A 24,020-nucleotide genomic window follows, 5' to 3' on the forward strand; every position below is an offset into this window, starting at 1 on the left:
GGGGGTGTGCAGGCCGAGCCTTGGCTGCCACCAGCTGCCCCAAAGTCATACACCGAGCGGCTGCGTATGACTTTGTGTGGGGGGACATGACTGACACCTCAATAGTCTCTGCACCTGGGAATGGCCCGGTCCTACAGCCACAGCCCCAGCTGGCCCTTTGATCTCAGCAGGCCAGAAGCCGGTCCTCCTCCTCTCCAGCTTTGGAGAGGATCATTCTGATTTTGTCTGGGCATCTCACATCCTGGCAGGTGTCAGTCTTGGCTTCCAAGATACCTCGGAGGGGGAGGTGGGAAAAGAGAGGATTGTAAAAATAAATCAACTGTTGAAAACCCATGTGCGTGCCCACCCTTCCTCTGAAGGGGACTTGTTTGATCTCTAGAAGATTCTTCTGATAATGCCAACAGCCTTCCTACAGCACACACCTACTGCAGGAAATGTCACCCTCAGTATTTTCTAGGTCTTACTGTAAACTGACTTAAATACAAGGACACGAGCATGAGTGCAAGGCATGAGTGCAGGTCACCTTCCTCCCACCCCAATGACCCATGCATTTTTGAGCTTTAAGCAGCTAGCACCCACATACACCAAGGCGAGGAGTCCAGCAGTTTGGCTGTACACAGCACAAAGAATTTCTCTTCCCATTTTTAATCCTGCTGCTTCCACTTGGCAGCAGTTGTTGTACTGAAAGAAAGAGCGGATAATCATTCCTTAGTTCCCAGTTCAATAGCACTCACCTCCATCACCCAGCCTGTCTCTAGTCTTTCACTGCCTGAAGGATCTCAGCTCCTGCTTGGTGCGGATACCGCAGCATTCCTTTGACCATCCATGTAGCCTTCTGCTGTTTCTCATCAAGTTCTGCTAGGTCTCCTTTGAGAGGAGAGACCAGAATGGCTCTCTGGGGCAGACTGTTCTGCTTTGCTCGCAGCAGGTGGGACTTCCAGAGGGCTGTGTGCCATTCTTGGCATCACACAGAGATAAATGCTATGAAAATCTGACCTTGGGAGGCAAATTGAAGGAATTGCATTTATTTTGCCCAAAAAAAGAAAGGACCAGAAGGCAGTGAGAAAAAATATTTTGGTATATAAGGTTTTCATACAAGGACACAGATGGATTGTTCTCTGTATTCAGTGGAGGTACAAGGAGAGCAAAGCTCCATTTGCAGCAGAGATGATTTAAGTTGGATGTTAGGAAGCTCCTTCAGCTCTAAGCACACACAAACCCAGGAGCAAGCTGTCAGGAAAGGATGGAGCCTCTTTCACTGGCAGTATTATTTATAAGCAGTTGGGCACCCATCTGTTGGGAGGGTTTGGGGGGAGCTGCCTTGCAAGACTCTCTATCAGGGTCCCTCCAGCCTCGCATTTCTTTCTCCATGTTCCCTCTGTCGAACCATTCGGCTCGGACAGACCGTGCCATCCGGGGGCTGGAGTCACTCTGCCAAAGGGCCTGAGGGAATGAGCAGCACTAAGAGGAAATCTGTGCAAATCTATTATCTGGAGTCTCTGCCGAAGGCAGGGAGGGTCTCAGTATCAGGCACATCCCCAGTGGGAACTGCCTTCTCACCTCCCTCTGCTCCCCCAAAATGTCACTGCTCTAATTACAGAGGAAATCGCAAAGGAAAACTTGCCAGGGGCAATGTGAATTTTGTTCTTGCAGCCCCACTGCCTTTTCTCTCTCACTTTTTTTATGGGACTTCTTGGGAGCTCACAGACCACAGGCTGAAAGCCGTTACTGACATTGTGTGGTCCTTGCCAGCATCATAGCATCTGGTGACAAGCTGATAATCATAGAATTGTTAAAGTTGGAAAAGACCATGAAGACCATCAGTTCAACCCCAGCCCATCCCCACCATGCCCACTAACCACATTTCCCCAGTTCTTGGACATCTCCAGGGACCCAACCTCCTCATCTGTATCACGGCTGTTAGGGCAACCACTCCTCAGCTGCCCAGGGAAGATGGGGTGAACAAACAATGAACCTTCTGCTATCCAATGGACCTCACTGAGGATATTATTTTTAATAGAGATAGTGCCAGCTCTGCCAAGATCTGCTGGTGCCCCTCTCCTTCTCCAGATTTACTGGCACGGCCATTGCTGCACAGTCATTGCAGCATGCTCCCCCTTCCTTCTCTCCTTGCTTATTCAAGGCATAATCACAAAGCAACCCATCTTTTTGCACTTGTAAACGCATTTTACAGAGTTGTAAATGTTCTTATTGATTCTTCAGCCTTATTATCCTCACTGCTCAGCTAAGAATTAACTTCCATTTGAGGATAAATTATTAATCAGCCTTCCCTAGATCTATTTCATAATCATTTCCACCATCCTCGCTGTCACATAAGAAGGATTTGCATATTTATTCAGCCACTTTTCCCCAGAACAGTATGCAGAAGCCCATGTTTACCTGCAGTCTCTTAAATCACTTTCCCTACCTTACAAAAGCACCGCTTTCAGAGAGAGCAGGCCCAGCACAGTGCAGTCCAAGTCCTTCTGATTCATTTACTTTGTTGCATGTTTTTTGCAGGCTAATCCTTTTCTTTTTCACTTCTCTGCTTTCTCATTGCTTATTTATGACACCCTGTAGGGTAAAACTGTGTGGTTTGTTCAACAACCCATAACAAAACTACACAGGCTTCCAGCCTTGTACCGACTGTCTCCAGTCCCAGCCCAGCTTGCACAGGAGAGCATGTTGAGCTGCAATTTTGGATTTGGGCTCTGTCTTCCCCAGACAGTCAGAGATGAGCAGACTCATTGAGCCCTACTCAATGCACGGCTGTCTTTCTGGGGTAGAAGGTTGAAGCAATTTGGGAACAGTGGAGAGAGAAGGGAGTGGAAGCACGGTAAAGCTAATGGCACCCATCTAGAAAGGGCCATAAGAGGGAGGGAGCTGAGCAACATTAAGGAGTTGTGTCTTAAGCTGCATGAAGGAGGCCACATTCCTTTGGCAAAACTCCGAGTGCAGTGGCAAGTGAGCAAGAAGGTTCACCTAACGTTGTCTTCCTTCTTGTGCCACCTCCATCATGGCTCCCACAGGACTTCCATGTGACGAGCAAGTGTACAGGCCAATTCCTTCCAGCAGATGGTAGCAGGATCACATGAGGGTATCCACACTGGGACCCCCAGCCAGGCTCCGTATCACCACCTCATAGCAAAGCCCAGGGAAAATGGCTACCAAAAGAGCAGCACGCTGGACGACCACAGCCTTCCCTTGGTGCTCAGGCCATGGACAGCATGTGCTTAACAAGGGACTCATTGTTTCTGCAGGGAATTCATATACAAAATGGCTGCGATTTTTGCTTGGCCATAACTAGGACCAGTTGGGTACATTGGCCAAAATGGCAGCTGTGGCACAAGAAGGAAGGCAGCCATAGCAACAGGCAAACTGGCAGCCAGGGTGCAAATCAAGCTGGCCACCACGGGGCTTGGCAGGAACTGATGTACAGCCCCACTTAAAGTCAGCCCTGTTGTCCTCAAGTTCCACACGCACATGTGGCACTGGGGGACATGGTTAATGGGCAGTACTGGTGATAGATGGATGGTTGTACTAGATGATCTTAGAGGTCTTTTCCGACCTTAATGATTCTATGATTCCATTATTCTAAGTTTGGAGCACAGCTCTTCCCTCTCAGACCTCACACTCTATTCTCTCTAAAGTTAACAGAGTTACAGGCCATATCCCTCCCAAAACCCTGCAGGTCCAGCTCCTCTTACCATGTCCCTCCTTGGTTCTTCTGTCTCCTGCATAAACCCCCAGCTCTTGGCACAAGGACACAGGAGGGAAATTTCCATGTCATTTTTTTTCCCCTCTCGCTCTAAGGGGGAAGATTTAGCTCTTGTGATTGCAGAGAAAGCTGGAAAATATGATGTGAGCACAACGGGAAGAGACTGATCAATAGAAATCAAACGCAGCCATTAAACGAGCGGCTGAACAGAAGGACCCGGGTGGCTGAGCTGAGCGTGGGTTCGTTTCACAAGCAGAGACAAAAGCAATCCTTCTTGGAGCTTATGCAAGGTGAGAGTCAGGCAAGCAGATCCACCAGGAGAGTGGATGGAAGGAAAGGCAGGGAGCTGCTAAAAGAAGCAGCTGGGAGATGAGCAAAAAGTGAAGACCAGTAAAATCCTGCTGGGTACGTTAATGAGCAACATTGGATTGGAAGTAATTGCTTGGTAAGCCTCTAAACAAGCAGATTAGTATGCCATGGCATCCACAACTCTGTGAGGAAGTGCATCGAGGATGGTAGGTCAACAGTAAACGATCACCTGCAACAGCTTTGCCTTGCTGAGAATAGCTAGATATAGGCACTAAAACATATGTTTATGCATATGTATGTAGAGGATGAGGATCACAGAATCGTAGCATCGTTAAGGTTGGGAGACCACTAAGATCAAATCCAACCACCAGCCCGTGCCTCTCCAGACCATGTCACTCAGTACCATACCTACCCTTGTCTTGAATGCCTCCAGAGACCGTGACCCCATCACCTCCCTAGGCAGCCTGTGCTGATGCCTCACCACTCTTCCTGAGAATCACATCTGTGACTCTTTCTCCTCCTTAACAACTCTTGAAACTTTTGGATAGCCTCCAAAGATTCTGACAGAAGGGATGCGACATTCTGGCAGGATTTAGGAATATACATACTTGGGAGAAGAAGGTCGTGCTCCCATTCCCATACCTGCTTTATGAGACCCCAGCTTGGATCCTGATGGTGGGGTTTGCACATGTTGGGTGCTGGAGAACATAGAGAGTAAGACACAGAGATGTATGTGACACTTACAGATCTGCACCATATGCTCCATCCCACTGCAAGCCCAGGCTCTCCTCCGAATCAGCTCCCAGCCTGTCTCGACATGAGGTTAAACCCTCACTAGGGAGCAGGAAGGCAGAAAAGCAGCAGATGGAACCAATCAATTTGCCACCCAAAAAGTGATCAGTTGGTGGAGACTCCTCTCCCTCCAAAGGCAGAGTGGGAACATGCAAGAAAGATCAGTGGGCAGCCCATCATAAACCCTGAATGTATTTCCAGCCATAAAATGCTTGACATGCCTTCGAGAGGCTGTTGAAATCCTTGATTTGCAGCTGGCACTCATTTTCCATCACAGGTAGTAAAAAGACTCGGCCACAGTGGGGTCTGTTGCCATCCCCCAGCCCACTGGGACACACACACCTCCTCCTGCTTCCTTCCCAGGGCTCTCCTTTCCCTTCAAACGTGGATCTGGACCCGGGACTGAGATATAATGAGCAGGAGCAGCAATTTCAGGAAGTGGTCGGACCCTGTAAATCCTGGCGGGGGCTTCCTCTGTCAGAGGAGCCATCCGGGGCACGGGACATGTGCGGGCTGAAGTCACGGCTGTTAGGAAGGTATTTGTTCTTTGGGCCCCCGTGGGCAAACCGGGTTGTGGTAACATCCCTCGAGTCGGGATCTGGTTGCAGCAATAAAGTTGGGTGGGTTGGGTTCCTGCCTGGGCAGGAAGGAGCCATTGATCAATGCCACCCGTCCTTCCCACCTTCCTCCGGCCCCGGGCTTGATGTAAGGGATACCGGGAGGAGTGGGAAGGAAAGCTAGAATGGTGAGGAGCCAGGGCAAGGACATGGGGAGGTTAAGCACCAACTGAGCCAAGAACACCACCACAAACGTATCCAGATAGGGGCTGCAGGTGGATGCAGTTCAGTCTGCAGCCATGCAAATGCATCTGCAGCAATAACAAGGACGGGGGGGAAGAGGGCCTTCGAGTTTCTCCATCCATTTGCTCAGAGGACATCCCAATGAGCTCACATCCCCCAGGTACCCAGGCTGCAGCAGCTCTGTGACTCAACGTCCCAGCAAACAGTGCTGGATGCTGATGGGAGTGCTCAGCCATGCCCTGACTGCTAGATGCATGCGCCCAATGCACCAGCATCATATCTGTGAGCTTACCTCAAGTGGAACTGGGAGAAATTCAGAGGCAGTTCTTTATCCTATGGGGCTGGAGGGACGAAAGGGGACCCCAGTCCAGGACAGAAAATAAGGTAATGCTGTGGAAAACTAACTCTGCTGCTGAGATCATTGGTGAATACACTTGTGCTCCCAGCGGGGAAAGCTTTGGCATGTGGCCTGGGACACAGCACTTCTGACAGCTATTAAAGCTTCATCATTTTTGATCCCAACCAGATATAATGACTATAATGAGATTGATATTACTAATACAGCTAACCATTGTGGTGATACTAATAAAACAATATTGTGCTCCTCCATCCAAGGAGCTCAGTGCTTTTAAAAGAGTTTCAGTCTCATGGCATCCATCCCACTTCAGGAAAGCTTATTTAGGCAGCAGCAAAGCCTCCTCGCCAGCTTTGTGCAGCATAGCCGCCTCCAAGGTGGAGCACAGCAGCTATTTATGAGCAAGCAATAACCATCCACTGCAATCTGGGCTAGGCAGTGAATGCAAATACCACTTCCAGGGCAATTGTAGGGGTTAGAGAGAAGATAATGTACCAGGAGACTCTGCTGGGCTTTTAGGAGATGTGTTTGGGAATATTTTTGCAGAGCTCAGATCCACCACCAAGAACTCACCAGCACATGGCTCCTGCAGGCTCTGAGGAACACAGAACTAGTTAGCAGCATTGGTGCGAGTGGGTCTGAGGGGTCATGCTGGGAAATGGCACATTGTCAGAAACATCATTTCAGCTGCATTTCATTGCCTTTTTCTTCAAATGAAAAATTTCAGGAGGAAATGAAGCCAATGCACTGTTTCACTGTGATTTGAAATTTTTTTTTGCCTGCTGTTTTTTAAAGTAGCCCTTCACCATGCCTCAAGCTCCTCATCCTCTTCCAGTGCATCATTCACAGCTCAAAACCATCATTCCTCAGCTTCTGTGGCACACCATAGGTACTTGGTGTCCCATTTACTCAAAAAGATGCACAATGGCAAAACAAAAACACAATGGCTTTCAGCATGATGGGGAGAGGAGGGCTGAGGGATCCTGTCCTACCTCTGCCTCCCCACTGCCTGAGGAAGAACAGGAGCTCACCTGGCACCCTGGAGACAAATTTCCAGTAGGGAAGTGGCTGCCACCACACGTCAGGGGTGATTTGCTCAGTGAGAGAGATGAGCACCTCCAGCACTGACATCAGGGGACAGGCAGAGGAGAGGGTGAAAAAGCTCGTGCTGGGCAGCAGAACTGCATGGTAGGGTGAGAACCCATGGCTCTGAGGACAGCTGAGCTCATAGATGGCTCATGCGGCTGTCTGATACTGTGCTGAACGCCTTCAACAGAACTCACTGATAACTGTTGAAGAGCTGTTAGCGCAATGCTGAGTCCCTGCACGTCCTGTGCAACCAACTGGATGTGCTCAGGATCACGATGTGTCAACGCAGCTCATCTGCTGTGCTGGCTGCCCCACAGCCTTCCTCTGAGCTCACCATGGAACAGCAGGATGGGCTGCATGATGCTGACCCCCTGACATCCCATCTCAGGCTTGTCAAGCTGAAAACATTTCCTATTCTTTAAGATGTTTTTCCAGTGTGAATTCAGTACTGGTAAAAAACACTGGACATCAACATATATCATTTATTCACAGAGCTATAGATTCTACAGCAATCACACTAATGCCCTGTTATTTGCTTATTTACAAGGCCAGCTATGCAGCGGTCAATTCCCATGCAGTTCCCAAGCAGAAACCAGTTGCAGTGCACACTGCATGTGTGCACGCACAGCAATGGCTCATCTCAGCACACCGAATTGTCACCAGCCCTCAAGGTCCTTCCCTGACCGCTCCGGCTCAGCAGTTTCCCATGGCCAGGATGCCAGCTGCAAATTGCTTTCAAGGGCTGGACTCCTACCAAGCACAGCCCAAAGCCTGGCATCGCTGCATGTCCTACAGGACCACAGGTGTATTTTTGCTTCCCATACAGACAACCGCTTCAAGGCCTAGTCCTCTTCAAGGATGCTCTTCATGGGGAATGGGCCTTCGGGTAATACCCCCTTCCTGGGATCTATTCTCTCCTTTAAGATCTGGCTGCTCTCCAGAGCCCTTTCAATATATCTATTTCTCCTCTGCCCTCTCGTCATCGAAGCATTTTTGCCATCTGCTTATATGTATTGCCTTCAGGAATAACTCCCTTTTTATTTTTAGATTCCAGGGGCAAAATGTGGTCAGGCAGCAGTGGGTGGGGGTTAGAGTTTCTTGAACTTCCACCTCACAAAGATACTCAAAGCATGGAAGAAGAACCCCAACAGAACACAATCCCCAAACAGGCAAATAGACACCAGAAATTCCACAGAGGCAGTGTGGTACCGGCACCACCTTGCTGAAGCCCCACTCTGCCCCTCTGCACATGGTCCTCGCAGCCTGCCCGTGTCTCCTTGCCTCTATTTATACTAAAGCCCTTGCAGAATAAAACATCCATGTAAAATCCAATTTCCTCTGAATCTCTCTCGGAGACGAGGCCCCGAGATTGAGTAGATAACCTCTGCAGTAATTGCCTGAACCACTCCTGTTTGCTGGAAAGGTGAGATCCATTTTTCAATTATCTATCTGCAGTGACAGCAGCGAGCAACGGAGCTAAGAGGAAGGAGAGAGAGAGGGAGAGGGAGAGGAAATCCAGCCAACAAGAGCCGTCTGTGTCAATCCTGGCAAACGGGAGGTACGATAGATGTGGTCACAGTTCCTGCCATCAATATCCTCTAATATAAATGTCAGCGATGCCATTTTACCCACAGTCATTTCCCACAATGCTGATTACATTATCGTATAATAGAGGGGCGCCAGCCGCACCGCTTTCTCTCCTAACCCTCCTCGCGGTAATGTGTCAATAGCCTGCCTCCATGAAACAAGTCAATTTTCTGCAGGCTTGGCAGCGGAATAAATCTGCCGACTATCTAGAGAGCTGGAGATATTTATACACACCGCGTCCTCTCACTCTCTTTCGCCCTCCCCCTCCCCGCGCGTGCAAGCATAGATGTGTGTCCTCAGCAGAATTGAGTGATTTTCAGCCCAGACTCAATAAGAAGAGAATTTAGGGCAGTCCTACAGCTTGGCTTCCAGTAACAGCCCTACACGTTTATTTTCTTTAGCTTAACAGGAAAGAGAGAATTATGTTCAGATTTATATGACAAGGGCAGTTCTACCAAAACGCTGCGATAAGCACCATGGAAGGGGGAGGAAGGTGGCAAAACCCAGGCAGGCCAGTGGCAGAGAGGGATTGCAACACCTCGCAGGTCACAGCAGGGTTCCTCTGGGAGCCAGAAAAGCAGCTCTTATTTTAACCGACAGCTCTGCTTTTAGTGCATGTCCAAAGCACACAGCAGCGGAAGGAGGAGGGAGGCATGGGCTGCTCCATCCCTGCTGATGGATGAGGGTGGAGGTGTCTGGCTCAGCTCCCTCAGCTCCTGCAGACAGAGTGCTCAGCGGGGACAACACGCCCTGCCCACCTTGAGGTGCCCATTCTCCTTGGGCTGTCCCCAGAAGACAACTATTACAACCCACTTCCTGCCATGCCTGGCAAGACCAAGAGCAAATAGAAACTTGCCTTCAGATTCCCAGGCTCTGTTTTGGTTTGTTTTGTCTTTACTAAAGACTTGCAAACATTCCATCTGTTTTCATCAGAGTTTTGCGCAAGAGGCAAATAATGCTAAGGCCATTGCTTTTGGCTGGATGGCTCCTCCCTCCTGCTTCAGAGCACAGCAGTTTCTGGACAGGGAGCTGGCATGTCCTTCACCAGCAAGTTCACCACCTCCCACCAAGTGATGGAGAAAGCTCCACCCTGGAAGACACCAAAGATGAACAGTACACAGTGAGACCCACGGCTCCATCACACCAGCTCCCCGCTCTCTGATCTGGCTCAGTCGCATCTGAACGAGCTGCAAGTAGTCAGCCCCTGCCAGTGAGAGAGGACTATGCTAGGGGTAGCTCAGAATGAACTGGCACCACAGTCTCAAGCGCACAGAACCCTCAACTCCAATTCTTTCTCTGTGCTATGTTTGTCTGGAAGATTTCTATTCATCCTGAGCTGGGTAAGGCCCTACCCACAGGCAGAAGGGAGAGATTTGCAAGGAAAAGAACCAAAGTGGAAGGAACTCACAGCTGCCTCATCCAAGAGCAATCAGAGGCCTTCCTCTTGACACCATTAGCCTTCAGATGAGCCCAGGATTTGGAGACGTGCTCTGGATCACAGCCTTCTTAGAGTCAGGGGCATTGAGTCTCTTCAACTGCCAAGCCTGGAGACAAACCGCAAAGAAGAAAGTGCATTAAGAAACCCTCCTTCAGAATGAGGAAGTGGGGACTGACTCCAAAGCTCCGATTCAGATCTTTGTCTGCATATGTGGTGTGTCATTAAGGGAGAAAAGCTGGCAGCCAACTCCAGTCACTTACTACTGCACTGGCAGGCAAGACAAATGCAGAGCATAAGATAAATGAGCCACTTCCAAGAGCGAGAAAGTCAATACTATAGAGACCTTCAAACTGGAGGCTGGGGAGCAGCTTGCAGTTCAGCTTGCTGGTGCAGACAGAAAGACAGCTCTGCATGCTGTGAGCCCTTTAGAATGATACATCCCAAAAGGATACAGGGTAGGCTTGGGCTGAGGCTCACCAGGAGGGATGGCTCATGCACCATCTGTGTTATGGGGGCTCCTGAAGGCAATCAGAGCCTTACTGAACATCATATTATACCAGAAAAGAGGCTCAGTCCAGGCACAGGACAGCTTCCAATGGGACCACAAAGAGCAAGATGAAAAAGAGGATGGTCCCAAACATCCAAAGGATGGGAACCACTCCCTGCTGCAGCACAGAGATGGGGTTGAACATGGCCCTGGGCTCACGCACGTGCTCTGTCCGACAGCTGAATGAAATGCAAACTGATCCACCCAAGGAAAGAAAGCAGACATTGCCCTGCTTTTTTCAATTATATCCAGGTCCAAGGTCAGCGACCCCTTCCCTCCTGCACTGCAGTATCTTGTCACACAAAACCCAGAGAGAAAAGGAATGTGATAAAGATGAAAGTGATGTGGCAGGCTCATATGTGAAAACAATCACCCTTCAATTAAGTGTGATTGATTTCCCAAATCAGAGATGCATCCACCTTCTAACAAATGGATATCAGCAAGGGGCAGATGCTGGGGAATTCAGCATACATACATCAGGGTTGGCAAAGGAACGCACCATGCTTTAGGGCAGACTGGGTTCTCCCACTCTGGTCACCAGAACTGCCCTAATACCCATCAGCAGCACTGCTCTAACCATGAAAGTAGAACTTACAACTCTCCTGGTACTTTTCCCCTCAGATCTGCCAGGAGCACTCACCATTATGGCATCTGGTCACAGCATTCTCCTCAGTCCTATGCATTCCTCAGCAATGGGCAAGGGCAGAATTGGCAGCACCAGGGAGGTGTTGAGAAGGAGAGGGGAAGGCAGCACTGCAGACCTTGCACAGTTTGTGGCGGAGAGCGGCTCAGCTTGGGCTGTTATCCCATTTTCTCCCCCCCTCCCATCATATTCAGCCTAATACCCCATGTCTCTTCCAGGCCATGAGAAGGAAGGATTTCAGATAAAAGCCTGCACTTGATCCTCCCTTCCTCCCCACAGAGAGAGGGGATGGCCATGAATAGAGAGCCCCTCATGTTTGCAGCAGTCATTTTCACATTAATGGCAGCATATGTTTGCATCAATTCCCACCTGCAGGGCTATGTGTGTATGCCTGCACCGCCAGCAGCCCCACGTGTGGGTGCACCAGGTGCTCGCTGTCAGGCAGCACAAAAAGAAGCATCAGCAGTCAGTGCCAGGGGGCCACGCAGGCAGCCCACTCCCTCCCCCTCCCTATCCCCTCCCAGCAGCCCAGCACTTCCATCCAGCATCCCACCCATGGCAGCATTCTCATGTCAGTGCATGAGATCTCCTCCCCTTTTCCTCTGCCCAAATCCCATGCATCCTGACTGCAGGCTCTTTACTGTCCTTGCTCCCCAACAGCTCAAATAGTCCTTGTAGACAGAGGTTGTGGAGACCCCTTCTGCTGGAGCATCCTCTGGAGGCAGCTCTCACCCCCTACTCAAGCCCTACCATGTCCCAAACCAGCAGTAAGGTCATCTTCTCAGTCTCCACCCCCAGCTCACAATTAGCTGCAGCCTGCCGACTCCTTTTGCACCTTCTCCCCATGCTGAGAAGCCACAGGGCTAGCTCCCAAATACACAGTCCCAAATGACATACCCCTGCTTTCAAGAGGTGGAGAGAGCCCTGGCCCCAGCACTCACCCACTCCACTTACACAGCACTGGGCATCCTCCTCCTGTCTCTGCCCTCCCTGGCACACTGAGAACACCAGACCTCTGTCACGAGTGAGGACCAGCAGTAGCTGCACATCTCAGTGCCCCAAGCCCAGACATCCCTGCAACAACACCAGGCACTGCAGATGGGAGCCCTGACCCTGCCTCCTGGTTCGCTCCCAGCTGGGGAATTCCCCAGTTCATGGATGCACACGAACTTTTGTCAGCAAAACTTTACACAGAGGAAACCGGGGCCTTCATCTTTTTTTCTGCTCCATTTCTCCTGCCTCTGAAATGGGAGTCGCTGTGTTTCTTTCAGCTGTGCTGCGCATCCATCTTGTCTGCTTAGATGCTGACCCGCCGGGCGCCCTGCAGACACGCTGTGGCTCCAGCAGCAGGGCTGGTGGCTCCCCAGGGGGCGTGGGCACTGCTGCAATCACAGCCAACTCGTGGAGAATGAGAATTAGCAGTGATCCTATGCGGACTGAGAAGGATCCTCAGGGGGCACAGCTGGGGTGAATGGAAGGAACAAGCCCGTAGGTGCTGCTGCAGCTCAGGCGCGCAATGGCAAGCCTCCTCCTCCCAGTGAGGTGAGGGCTGGAGAATGATCCTGTGCCCTGCTTCCATTACCTGCCAAAAGATTGGAAGCAGCCAGAGCGGAGATGCAAGGGTGCCTTGCATGAGCCCTGCAGGGCATTGCTGCCTTTAAACCCACCAACTCAAAAGCATATATAGAAAGCTCTCATGCCAAGCACCTTCTCCCAGTGTCCCCACATCACATGCTCCCAAGCCCACCCCTCCTGCAATAGCAGGGCTGTAGAGTTGGAGGGCTTAATTAATCAGTTAATTAATCCCAAACATTTTAACCCTCCGCATCCTCACTGTGCAGTAGTTTAACGGTTCTTTTCCTTAGCAGAAGCTTTAGCTTGGGTTTGAACATGGATCATTTGCTCACTCCCCAAGACAAAAATGAAATATAACCACATGATTAAAAGTATGTGAATGAGTGTTCATACCCATGCTTATCAGTGCCCTCTGTATAGGAGCAGGCTGTGCTCAGGACTCACTGTGCCCTTCTTCTCCTCTGCACTAGACATCATGAGGCTGAAGTCAGGCAGTGTAACTCCTTCATTCTCTCTCAGCATTTTTCAAGCCACCCCAAATGCACAGAGATGCAAGCTGAAAGACACAAGGAGAAGTTGACCTTCTCCTTGTGGGTAACATCTACAACATAGAGGCACACACCATATCTCATCTCCTGCTAGGCTGCAACACCTGGATGCTTTTTACAGAACTCCAAATTCTGCTTGTACCCCTACACTGTGCCAGAGCTGCTCCCTCAGCCCTTGAGTTCCTTCCCAAGACAAGCACAACAAAGATAACCTGAGCTGCAACACACACCACCCAGTTCCAAGCCTTTGTGAAAAGGTTACACACCCTCTCCCCAAGCACCCCAGCAATGCTTGGCACACTGCTGTTCCTTGGGTTTTTATAGTGCCACTTTGCTCTACTAATGAGGCCTTACCCAATTGCTATCCACCCCAGTTCAATTAACAGCTCCATCTGGTAAGGACCAGCACCTGCAGTTCATCATCCCCTTTCCTCCTCCTGTCTGCATCTCCCTAAGTCCTACTGTCCTAAATTTAGCCCCATACCTCCCAGTGAAGCCTGGTCCAAAAACTATGACATAGCACAGGAGATGACTGAGGGATGTGATTGATGGGGTTGGGTTGACGGTTGAACCTTAGCTGTCTTTGCCATCCTAAATGATTCTATGGTGTGGAGGGGTGGCTAAGGCAGCCGCCCCACAAGAGCTTCGCCCTGCTTTGATTCAGCATTTTTGCAGTCATTTCTGCACCAGCCCAGCTCTGACCCAGCATCATCTCACAAGTGTGACTTCTGTAGGATGTGTGTGGAAGTCCATGTATGCATCGCCATCCCCTGCAGCTGGGAGAAGGGAAGGTCACCCCTCCAATGCAGAGGTTAACAGGGTCATGCTTCCTTGTGGACAAAGCCCTTGCCTAAAATCAAGCCTCAGACTTGCAGAAAGACAGGCCAGAGAAAACATTAAAAAGGTCAGTGATACTATCAGCTCCTCATCCAATCAGATACTGATTATCTGCACATTCAGTACAGCCGCCCTGCTAGAGCCATGCTTCAGGAAAAGAATGTCTCCAAAATCCAGACATGGGACTCCTCTGATAGGTGGCACAGCACTGCCACAGTCCCTTCTCTTGGAGGGATGAGTTTGAGAACAAAAGCAAACAAGGATGTCTGTATTCGATTGAAAGCAGTGTTGAGGCAGCTTGCCTTGTCGGGAGTCCTCCAGCAAGACGTTTTTAATGGAAAATATCATTCTGGCAAGACCAACAGTTTCCATGGGGAAATAACACTTTTTGTGGGGTGGGGTTTTTTTAAATTATTTTTGTTCAGTCTAGAAAAAGCAGCACATTTTGGGAATATTTCCTACTAGCGGTGGTCTGGAAACAAAACCTTTCAGTGGGGTGGAAATCTAGCTGGTTTTTGTCTGGAACTTGATTGCTTTATGAAGGAGATTATGCGATACGGTCCTGAGACAGCAGGGATGGTTTTGCTCCCCTGGCAGGCGGTCCGACACAGAGAAAAGAGAGTTTGTGTGCTGAGTGCCAGCTGAAAGAGCCACGGAAATCCCCTGCAGCTTCATCCCTGTCTCTCTGCACAAGGAGCTCTCTGAGATTTCCTTGTGCTGATAATAAGAGCGAACCATGGCCACTTTCAAGCAGCGGAACATCAGCCCGTCCTCCACGTTAGCTGTGAGAACAGCTCCTGGGTCGGGCAGCAGTGCCCACTGTCCATGCTTTGGGTTTACAGCTGCTGAACATCTGTGCTTGAGGTTCAGCCATCCTCCTGCAAAGGGCATCTCTTCTACTGCATAACCCCATGCAGACGCATGCGGGCAGGATTAAGAGGCCATAATCACGTTCGGCTCGATGGGCTTTGGAAAGAGAAATCAAATGAAGGCTGCGAACAAGGATGTCCCCAAGGGGGCTTAATGCAATTTGGCTAATCCACTTGGCGTGTAAATGCTTCGTTCAACCTCACCGTTCCTGCCAGTCTGCATAGGATGAAGGAGTGAGCGTGGGATGCAGATCCTCAGGTGAACGCCATTGGATCTGCTTGGGGGAGACTGGGGCCCCTCCTGTTCCCATGGGACTCAGCCCTTCTGGAGGCATCTTTTGGGGAGCAGTGAGATGGGCACAGCTGAAGGTAGGAAGCAGTTTCCCCCTTTAAGTGAGAGAGTGAAGGAGATGTTGGTAAATAGGCTATTAAGACACACTGTCACTCCATTAATTTCACTGAATAAATATTTGCTTCCTTCTTCCTCCCATGGCCTGAACTGGAGGCTCTTTGTTGGGCTGCAGGGTGGGCCAGCTGTGAAACATCTTCCCACTGAGGACAGAGCCCACAGGAGGAGGGAGAGATGCTGGCCCTTCCTCCAGGTCCAAGGTTTTGCTGGTACAGAACCAAAACTCAAGGCAGAAGGTAGAGGGAAAAGTTCCGTGGGACAGACCATAGTGCCTTTGCCAGGGGAAGAGCTGCAGATACTTCTTAACGGGAGGGGCTCACCTTGGACCCAGTGCCTGCAATCCCAATGTGCTCTCTGAGCTGCAGCCACTTCATTCCTCAGTATTTTGGGATATGAGTGTTCTCTTTGTGCAGCAGGCTCACGGCAGCGGTTGAAGCATCACACTGGCTTAAAGCCCAGCCCCAGCAGCTGACAGGGGGCTGAGGACACCCCCAAATATCACCTCCTCCAGCTGCAACCTCCATCTGGACCAGTGAGGCCACCCCACCAAGGGGGGAGTGGGGAGGTGGGGGGATATGCAGCAGGAGATGCTCTGGTTTCAGCCATGCTTGGCACTGTGAGAAGCTGGGGAGAAGGTGAGAAGAGCCCCAGCTCTGACATCCATCCCTCACATCCCCCATCCCACAGGGCAGCTGCACAATCCACCACTTTCCCAGCGCTCGCCCAGGAGGGAATAACGATAATAAAAACAAAATTAGAATGACTCCTTCCCCCAGACTGGGGGGTGGGAAGGGAATGAGCTCTTGGGAACGGCTTGGATTTCACAGCCTACTCTGGCAAACGTGACTTTTCAGAGAGAAAGTCGCCGCCACCGGCTTCTCCTTTGTGTCTGCAGAAGCCTGGTCCTCTCCCAGCCTTCCCCTTGTCACTGGATCCCGTCGAAGGGCTGCAGCCCTGCCATGTCTCTGCTAGGGAAGCAGATTTGCTTTCTCTGCTGCAGGCTCTGCATTCCCAACCTCTCCTGCCCCATTTTAAGGAAGCCCCATGGTCCCCCAGTGATGTAAAGCTTGAGATCTTTTCTTCCTACTCTATGTTTCATTATTGTGACTGCTCCTTATTGATTAATAGAACTGCTTTTGCAAACACCCAGGAATCCTGGAGAATGGTTAGCTCCTACCCCATCCCACTCCTGCACACATGTGCTGCTCCTGCAAAACACAGTGCAGCCCTTGGGGAATCAATCAGCCTTTGGGAAGATTTGGAGCTGGGTTTTCTGCCAGACAGCCTAGCACAAGGCTGGTCCCTTGGTCATGCACAGCTGGGCACATGGGTGCATAGGGCTACATTGTTAGTAATGGACCAAAGGGTTTTAATCTGTGCAGGAAGGGCAGGTTGTGGCTCAAGGAACCTTCTGGGAGCTCAAGAATGGGTAGGTGGTTGGGTAGGAAGTAGAAGGATGGCTGGAAGGATGGGTAGGTGGTTGGGTAGTTGGATGGATGGTTAGGGGAAGGATGGATGGATCGATGGATGGATGGATGGATGGATGGATGGACGGATGGATGGATGGAAGGGTGTGTGGGTACTTTTGTAGTTTGGCTGCAGAAGTCGAAAGTCCCAGCCTGTCTGTTTGGTCTGGGGGAGCTTGCTGTCACATCTCGGGAAGACTCAGCTTACTGAAACAGTCCACAGCAAGATGAGCATCTCAGCTCTGCTCACTCGGGGGAGATCAAAAGGCCACGGTTACAGGCAGTGGGGTCAAAGTATTGGGCTGGGGACTTCCCATGAGCAAATCATTTTTGCCACTCTGAACTTCTTGCTACATGTGCAAACCCAATTAATCACAATGCAGTGGTCAGGGTTTGTTAATATTAGGGCTTGGCTGGTTTCAATGCTGGCTGCCAGCAGGCAGAGACTGAGGTGGAACTGCAGAGCATAGCAAAGTGCTGGCACTTTTCCTGCTCTCTCTCAGTAGGATTTAGGACAACATCTCCCAGTGTGGTCTGTGGGATGCATTCACCTGTACTGGGTCTTCACTCATACCTACATGCTCAGAAGTAGGAGACAAAATGTGCCCACGGGAGGAGAGGCAGCACTCTATGTTTGCACCAGAAGCGCCCCAGCCTCTAGCACTGGTTGCCAGCTCAGACCTTTCCAGACAGCTAATGTGGGGTATTTGTGTTGCAGAGCAGATTACTCAGAGCCAAGTAGGGTCACGGTGTCTCCAGGGGTCAGCCCACAGCCACAGCATGAGTACACAGTGTCAGCCTACTGCCCTACATCCCCACACCCATTTTGCCATGGACCCCTCTGAGCATCTCCCAGCTTCACATCTGGGAGTTCTTCCCTGTAGTGAGAGCAGCTTCAAGGCATGTCCTGCAGCCCCAGCTTCCTGGAGGAGTTATTCTCTTTGTCTCCTTTTCCCTTTTCCAGATCTGACTTAAAACAGAGATTGGGATGACTCACAGAGAGCAAAGATCCCATGACTGTTTTCCCAAGAGCCAGGATATTAGTCCTTGTATCCTGGCCATATTCCAGCTCGAGAAATTACCTTCTGCCTCCCCAGTCCCCCCTGTGGTTTCAATTGGATGCAGGCTTCTTCGTGCTTTTGCTGAAACTGCTGCATGCAGTGAAGCAGCTGCTGCGGGAGGTGGGTGATGGGGTGATGAGGTGACAAGGTGCACCTTGGGGTGCTGGGGCAGAGCACGGGGGAACAGGATCACTACTGCACCCAGCGCTGCTCCTGGCCCCAAACCAGTCTCTGCCCCCAAACTCAGGCCTCTCTTCTCCCCTTTCCTGCTGCAGACCCAGATGGATTTTACTTTGCTTTCCACCACGTTGCTGGCCAGGCACCATGCACTTGCTTGCTTTCCTTGTACACATCTGGATATGGGTTCCATATTCCCTTTGTGCACTGCAGAATATCTCTGGACTTTGGGCCATTACAGGACTTGTCCATGTGGTAACGGCTGTGGGAGAATGGGCAGGAGGATGGAAGGTTGGATGGATGGGTGACTGAATGGATGGGTGAATGGAATGCATGACGCCACCGTGCCTTCAGTGCCAGATCACAGCAGCAGTTAAGAGCACAGCCTGTCTAAAGAGATAGGAAGACAAGAGAGAGCCCTGCTCCACCCTAAATGCTGAGGCTAGGGCTCTGCCCATGGTGGGACCCATTTTACACAGCTTCATCCTACGGAAGGCACCAGTGCACCCCACTTGCAGAGCCACTCAGTGCTGTGACACAGATCAAATCCCAGCAGCCAGCAACCCTGGCGCAGGAACCAAATCCCAGAGGTCTCCAGGCAGAAATTCTTCAACCTTGAGTTAAAAATGCAACACTGTTGAGCAGCCAGAGTTTGTGCAGGGCTCTTTGCCAGAATCTATACAAGCAAATTACTTTACTGTCAGGAATACAACAGGAGACAGAGGGAGAGAAATCCCCTGCCTGGGCACTCTGGAGACAGACCTGGAGTGCTTGGATTAATGCAGCCATCTCGTTGACATCCCCCGACATCTGGGGAATGCAAAAATAAGAGCAGTAAACCCTTAAAGTCATTGAGTAGATGTGATTTGTGGATAAAATATAATATACAGTGAAAGGTGGGGACAAAATGGCCTTTAATGAAGTGTCTTGGAGGAAATCCTGTGTGTTTGAGCACGTGCATCGAGGAGAGGTGTTTATACCTACACACACATCCTTTTACACACCTCTGTATCTGTAAAATGTGCTGTTGGGAGCACAGCAGCAGGACCCCTGCTCCCCTCCAGTGGCACACCCCTAAAACAGGCACCCAAACCCTGCTCCATCACGCACTGCTGCTCAGGTTTAAGCTGGGAGCTGGAGGAGAGGCTTATTTTAGAAGCAAGTTGTTTTTGCAGCAGTGCAAAGGCAAGAGAGGAGACAGCGGGATCATTTCAAGGGAAACCCCCTGAGCACAGGCCCAGGCTAATTTTAGGAGCCAGAACATCCTGGAGCTGTGACAAGGAACTAATGGGGACAGCACAGCAGCAGGACGGCCGTGTATGGATTGCTGCTGAGAGCTAGGTGGGTGCGCTTTGGCAGCATCCGGCTCACTGCTCCATGCCTCACTTTCCCTGTCCCCAGGTGGGGATGCTGCCTCTGCATTGCTGAAGTGGTGACATCCCTCCCTGCGGCCTGCTGAGCTAGGAGCCAGCCCTACCCCAAGCTGATCTATAACTAATTCACTTACAACACGATTGCAATATTGATTCCCAAACTGCTTTGCAGACAGTGCTAGAATGCGCGGGTGCGTTCAGTGGGGAAGAGGCTGACAAAGAGCTGCGATGCGGGGAGAGCATGGGTCAGAACCCACACTGGTGGGGGAGGATGGGGTGATCTCAAAGGGACTCTGGGGGACACTGCCATCCCCCTGCCCTGCTCGCACCGCAGCCCTAAGGGTCAGTCATGTTGCTGTTGCAAAGGCTCAGCTCAGCTGGAGGAAAGTTCCACTTGGACAGAGCACAGCAGAGGGGAAAAGTGATCTTAAACTGGCAAAAATAGAGCATCGGCCTCATATAATTTCTGTGAAAACAAGATTTATTGAAGTTCTGTCTGTGGAAATCACTGTAGTGTGGAACATTCAACGCATGGATTCGATCACTGACTCATACCCTACTACATTTTTCATTAGGAAAAAATATTGGCTGGGAAAGTTTGACCTCATAATCTCTGCATTTTAAACAATAACCAAGGAAAACAGAAGTGACTGGCCAAGGCAATCTCTTCCACCTCAGCACCAAGGCAGGAGCTGAAATTTGCTGTTCAGGATCAGAGCTGTCTGATGCGACCCCTGGCCAGAACCTTCTGGACCTGATAGTCATTGGCCATGTCCACCCAACAGACCCCCAGCATGGGTACCACTGGAGGACAGAGCCATACAAGCAACATTTCAGAAGGCTGGGCTCCATTCTCAACATAATTTGGGGCCCTGAGCACATTCAAGTGGGGACAGTCCCAACTGCAGGGAAACCAAAGATAACCCCAATCTGAGACATAACTTCTCACCTTTCTGTAACAAGAGCTGCCCAGCCTGACACCAGTACAGGGTCAAACAGACAAGCAGATGCCATCCAGGAGAGCTGTGGTTTCCACCTTAGGTATGGTCAAGCCAGAGGTGGCTGGAGCCTCAGCTGCTGCTGCACCATGACCCCTTTCAAGTAAATTCCTGTTTCATGGTCTAAATAAATTAACCTCCATTGATTAGAGGTTCCTGGTGTTTTTAATGTCAGTGTCATAATCAGGTACCAGGATGGATTTGCCTTTCTAAATCACAGCTCCAAAGGGCTTTGGACATGATGCTCTCAGTGTTTGCTGTGTGACACAATTAGAGACCACAAGCTTCAGGTCCCAGTGTGACATCAGCCTGCTCCATGCCACTCTGTGGCCCTGTGCATGCTTCCCACCTCCTGCAATCCCCAGCTCTCTCCATGCAACTCCCACAGCCCCCATCACCCTGCAGCAAACACAAACTCAGGAAAGCCAGAAGCCTGTGGTGATCCTCTCTTTGATTCTTCTTCATTTCATGCACAAGATCTGCACAGTCAGAGGAGATAATCTACAGCTTCCTGTGATGGAGGTTCATGATGAGTTCATCTCCAGCAATGACATTCCACTGATGGAGATGAACCCATCGTAGAGATGCAAGATCCATCAGAATTCTGATGACCTTCCAGTGACAGAGATGAAGCCATCTTTAACCCCCAGTATTGGAAATTGGAAGTCATCTCTTCTTCCCATGCAGATCTCATGCACAAATCAAAGGAGAATCAAAGAAAGAGAACACAGCACGCCTCTGGCTTTCTCGACCTTGTCTTTTGCTACAAGTGATTCCATTGATGGCAATGAACCCATCTTAAAGACCCAAGTTTCATCTTCCATTGTGGAGGAGATTCATGATGGAGATGAACCCATCATGAACCTCCATCATTTGAAGTTGGAGCTTGGAGTTCGTTGATGGAGATAAACCTATCTTAGGGACCCGAGCTCCATCAGAACTCTCCCACCTTGCTGGATGTCCCTGTGCCAGCCCATTGCTGGAGCTCAGAGAAACACTTATGCTAAGAGATGCACTGGACAAGAAGTCCAGCTTGCTCCCAAGCGTGACTGAATGAAACCTTTATCCAGTGGGTAGAGGGAGAGGGGTTTGTAACAACCCTAATGGGCTTGGATCAGTGAGAAGAGCTGCCTGCTTTCTGGGTAGGTTTTCTGTCATTTCCTTTATCACCACAGATCTCGGGGCCCTTCCTGACCATTCATCTGATACCAGGGAGAGAATTCCTCTCCACCCCCTCTCTGGTTCTCTGTGTCTCTCTTGCAACTTTGCCGAGGACCCTTGGTTTGATTTCCAAGTTCTGACACAGTCATTAGTTACAAAGAGTGATTAGTTTGGTTGTTGTCATTAAGTCATTTTTTAAATGGCTCCAGGCGGCATCAGAGAACAAAGAAACAAAATACCCGTGAAAAGAGTTAATCACAAATTACTAATTATTCCCCCCCCTCCCCCTTTGCGCTCCTTCCTCCCCAAATCATGAAATATTATCCCCATGAAGAAAGGAAAAGGTCTGTCCATCCGTGAGCCCTTCACGGATTTTATACACCTAATTCATCAAACAAGAAGCACTTCCTGATTGTCCGGGATTATTTGGAGAGGAGATCCCCTGGCCCCAACCCATCCGCCAAGAGCCACGGTGAAGGGCGAGGGCGGTGATTTCCATGTCCCCATCACCATCGCAGCCCCAAGGAGGGGACATTGCAGTCCTCACCCCTGCCATCTCCCTTCAAACTCCCACTCCCCAGACTCCAGACATTACAGGACCCACTCAGATTTTATAGGGCTGCCAATTTCAAACACACAGAGTGCTTTGAACACGGTGCCGTGCATGCTGTTTGGGTTTTCATCTTTATTTACTACAAGACCTTTTATTCCTCTTTCCAGCTGAGATGTACGTGACATGAGACAGGACTTGTGCTCAGGGGAGCACAACCAGAGCAATGATGGGGAAGGCAAGGGTCCGGGATCCTGCAGATTTTCATAGAATCATTTGAGTTAGGACCCTTAAAGGCCACCTGGACCCACTTCCCTGCACTGAACAGGGACTCCTATAGCTCCATCACGTGCTCAGAGCCTCTCCAGCCTGACCTTGGGTATTTCCAGGGATGTGGCACCACCACCTCTCAGGACAATCTCAGGGCGTGCCAATGCCTCACCACTATATTGTAAAACACATTTTCCTTATATCCAGCCTAAATCCCCCCTTCTTTGAGTTTGAAACCATTTCCAGGACAGACAGAGCTTGTCCTGTTTGCCTAAAAACTAAAATGAATGCAGGAAGAAGACCGTAAGGGTTTATGGAAATGCATTTGAATTGATAGGATGAAGTTAACAGGATCAAGAACAAATAGAATGACTCAAATAGGATAAAAGTGCCAGAGGTGATGCTGGAGGAATCGCTGCTCGAGTAGCAGCACAACCAAGTTCATCCTTGGCTGTTCCCATGGATTTAGGAGCTTCGGGTAGGATTTTTTTCTGTCAATGATGACTCAACTCAAATAATGTGTGAGATTCTTGGGTTTGCTCCATGCCTGCTTGGCACAGCTTGGGGCCCGGCTTCTATTAATGGTATCATCCCTTCACCCAGCAGCACTGCTCTGGCTAGGGGGTATCCAGAGAGGTGCCTACATGCGGGTTGGGGTGATGAATTTGAAACAGCTATGTTTGCAGACATGTTTTAATGTTCATGTGACAGGCTCCATCCTGATTCAACAAGCATGCTGACAGCCAGGCTGTGCTCCAAGCACGCGCTCCCACCTCGTTGGCTATCGTGGAGTTTCTGCCCACACTGGAAGGAAAGCGGGCGCTTTGTGGGTTGAGTACTGCATCTTTTGGCAGATCCCACAGCCCCCCAAAGGCAACAGGCAGGGAACGTAGAAGTGACACTTGGGATGTACCAGCTGTTTTTCCCCCAAGAGCTATACCAAAAAACTACAAATAAAACGACAAGAAAAAAATATATACCAGTATGTTGCAAAGCATCTTTTCTCCATCCCAGCTCCCAGTTTGGGTTCTTTGCTTCAGTGTAGTGTAAACCCGATTCCCAGTGTTTCATAGATGGTGGGGAGCCTAGGAGCAGCCTTCACCCCACTGCTTTGGCTCCCCTCTCCAGCACCAGATCCAAGGCAGAATTTCACCCAGTTTAGGAGCTGGGCTGAACTCACTGCCAAGGCGAGGTGGCTGCAGGCCACCAGCTAAAATAGCTGCTTGTCATCATCTCTTTTGTCCAGCCTGCAGGCTGGCTGGACCTGTCCCTGTGCTCCCTTTGGGATCTTTTTACAGCAAGACCTTCATCTTTCCCTTCATCCCCACGCTTCTCTCCCTTCCCTCTGCCACCTGCTGACCACAGCAGCCCCTTGCCCTGGCTCTGGGCTGTGTTGAGGCTCCCTCTGCAGCAGGCTGCCCCACTTGGGTGACTGCAATTCTTCCCAG

The 24,020-nt window shown here is 50.3% G+C and overlaps 1 long non-coding RNA gene across 2 annotated transcripts; it reads right to left on the bottom strand.

Moving 5' to 3' along the window:
* Positions 1–8,976: 8,976 nt before the first annotated feature.
* On the bottom strand, positions 8,977–13,403 carry LOC122175531. Of its 2 annotated transcripts, XR_006177428.1 has the most exons (4): positions 13,247–13,403; positions 12,233–12,860; positions 10,059–10,194; positions 8,977–9,740 (listed from the first exon to the last, which is right to left on the bottom strand). It is a non-coding gene; the product is annotated as an uncharacterized LOC122175531 (long non-coding RNA). The 2 variants fall into 2 exon arrangements; XR_006177429.1 differs by lacking the exons at positions 12,233–12,860; positions 13,247–13,403 and adding an exon at positions 11,276–11,750.
* Positions 13,404–24,020: the final 10,617 nt, after the last annotated feature.

Source organism: Lagopus leucura, unplaced genomic scaffold (assembly GCF_019238085.1).
Source record: "Lagopus leucura isolate 7727_CA_CO unplaced genomic scaffold, USGS_WTPT01 Super-Scaffold_739, whole genome shotgun sequence".
NCBI classification, from domain to species: Eukaryota; Metazoa; Chordata; class Aves; order Galliformes; family Phasianidae; genus Lagopus; species Lagopus leucura.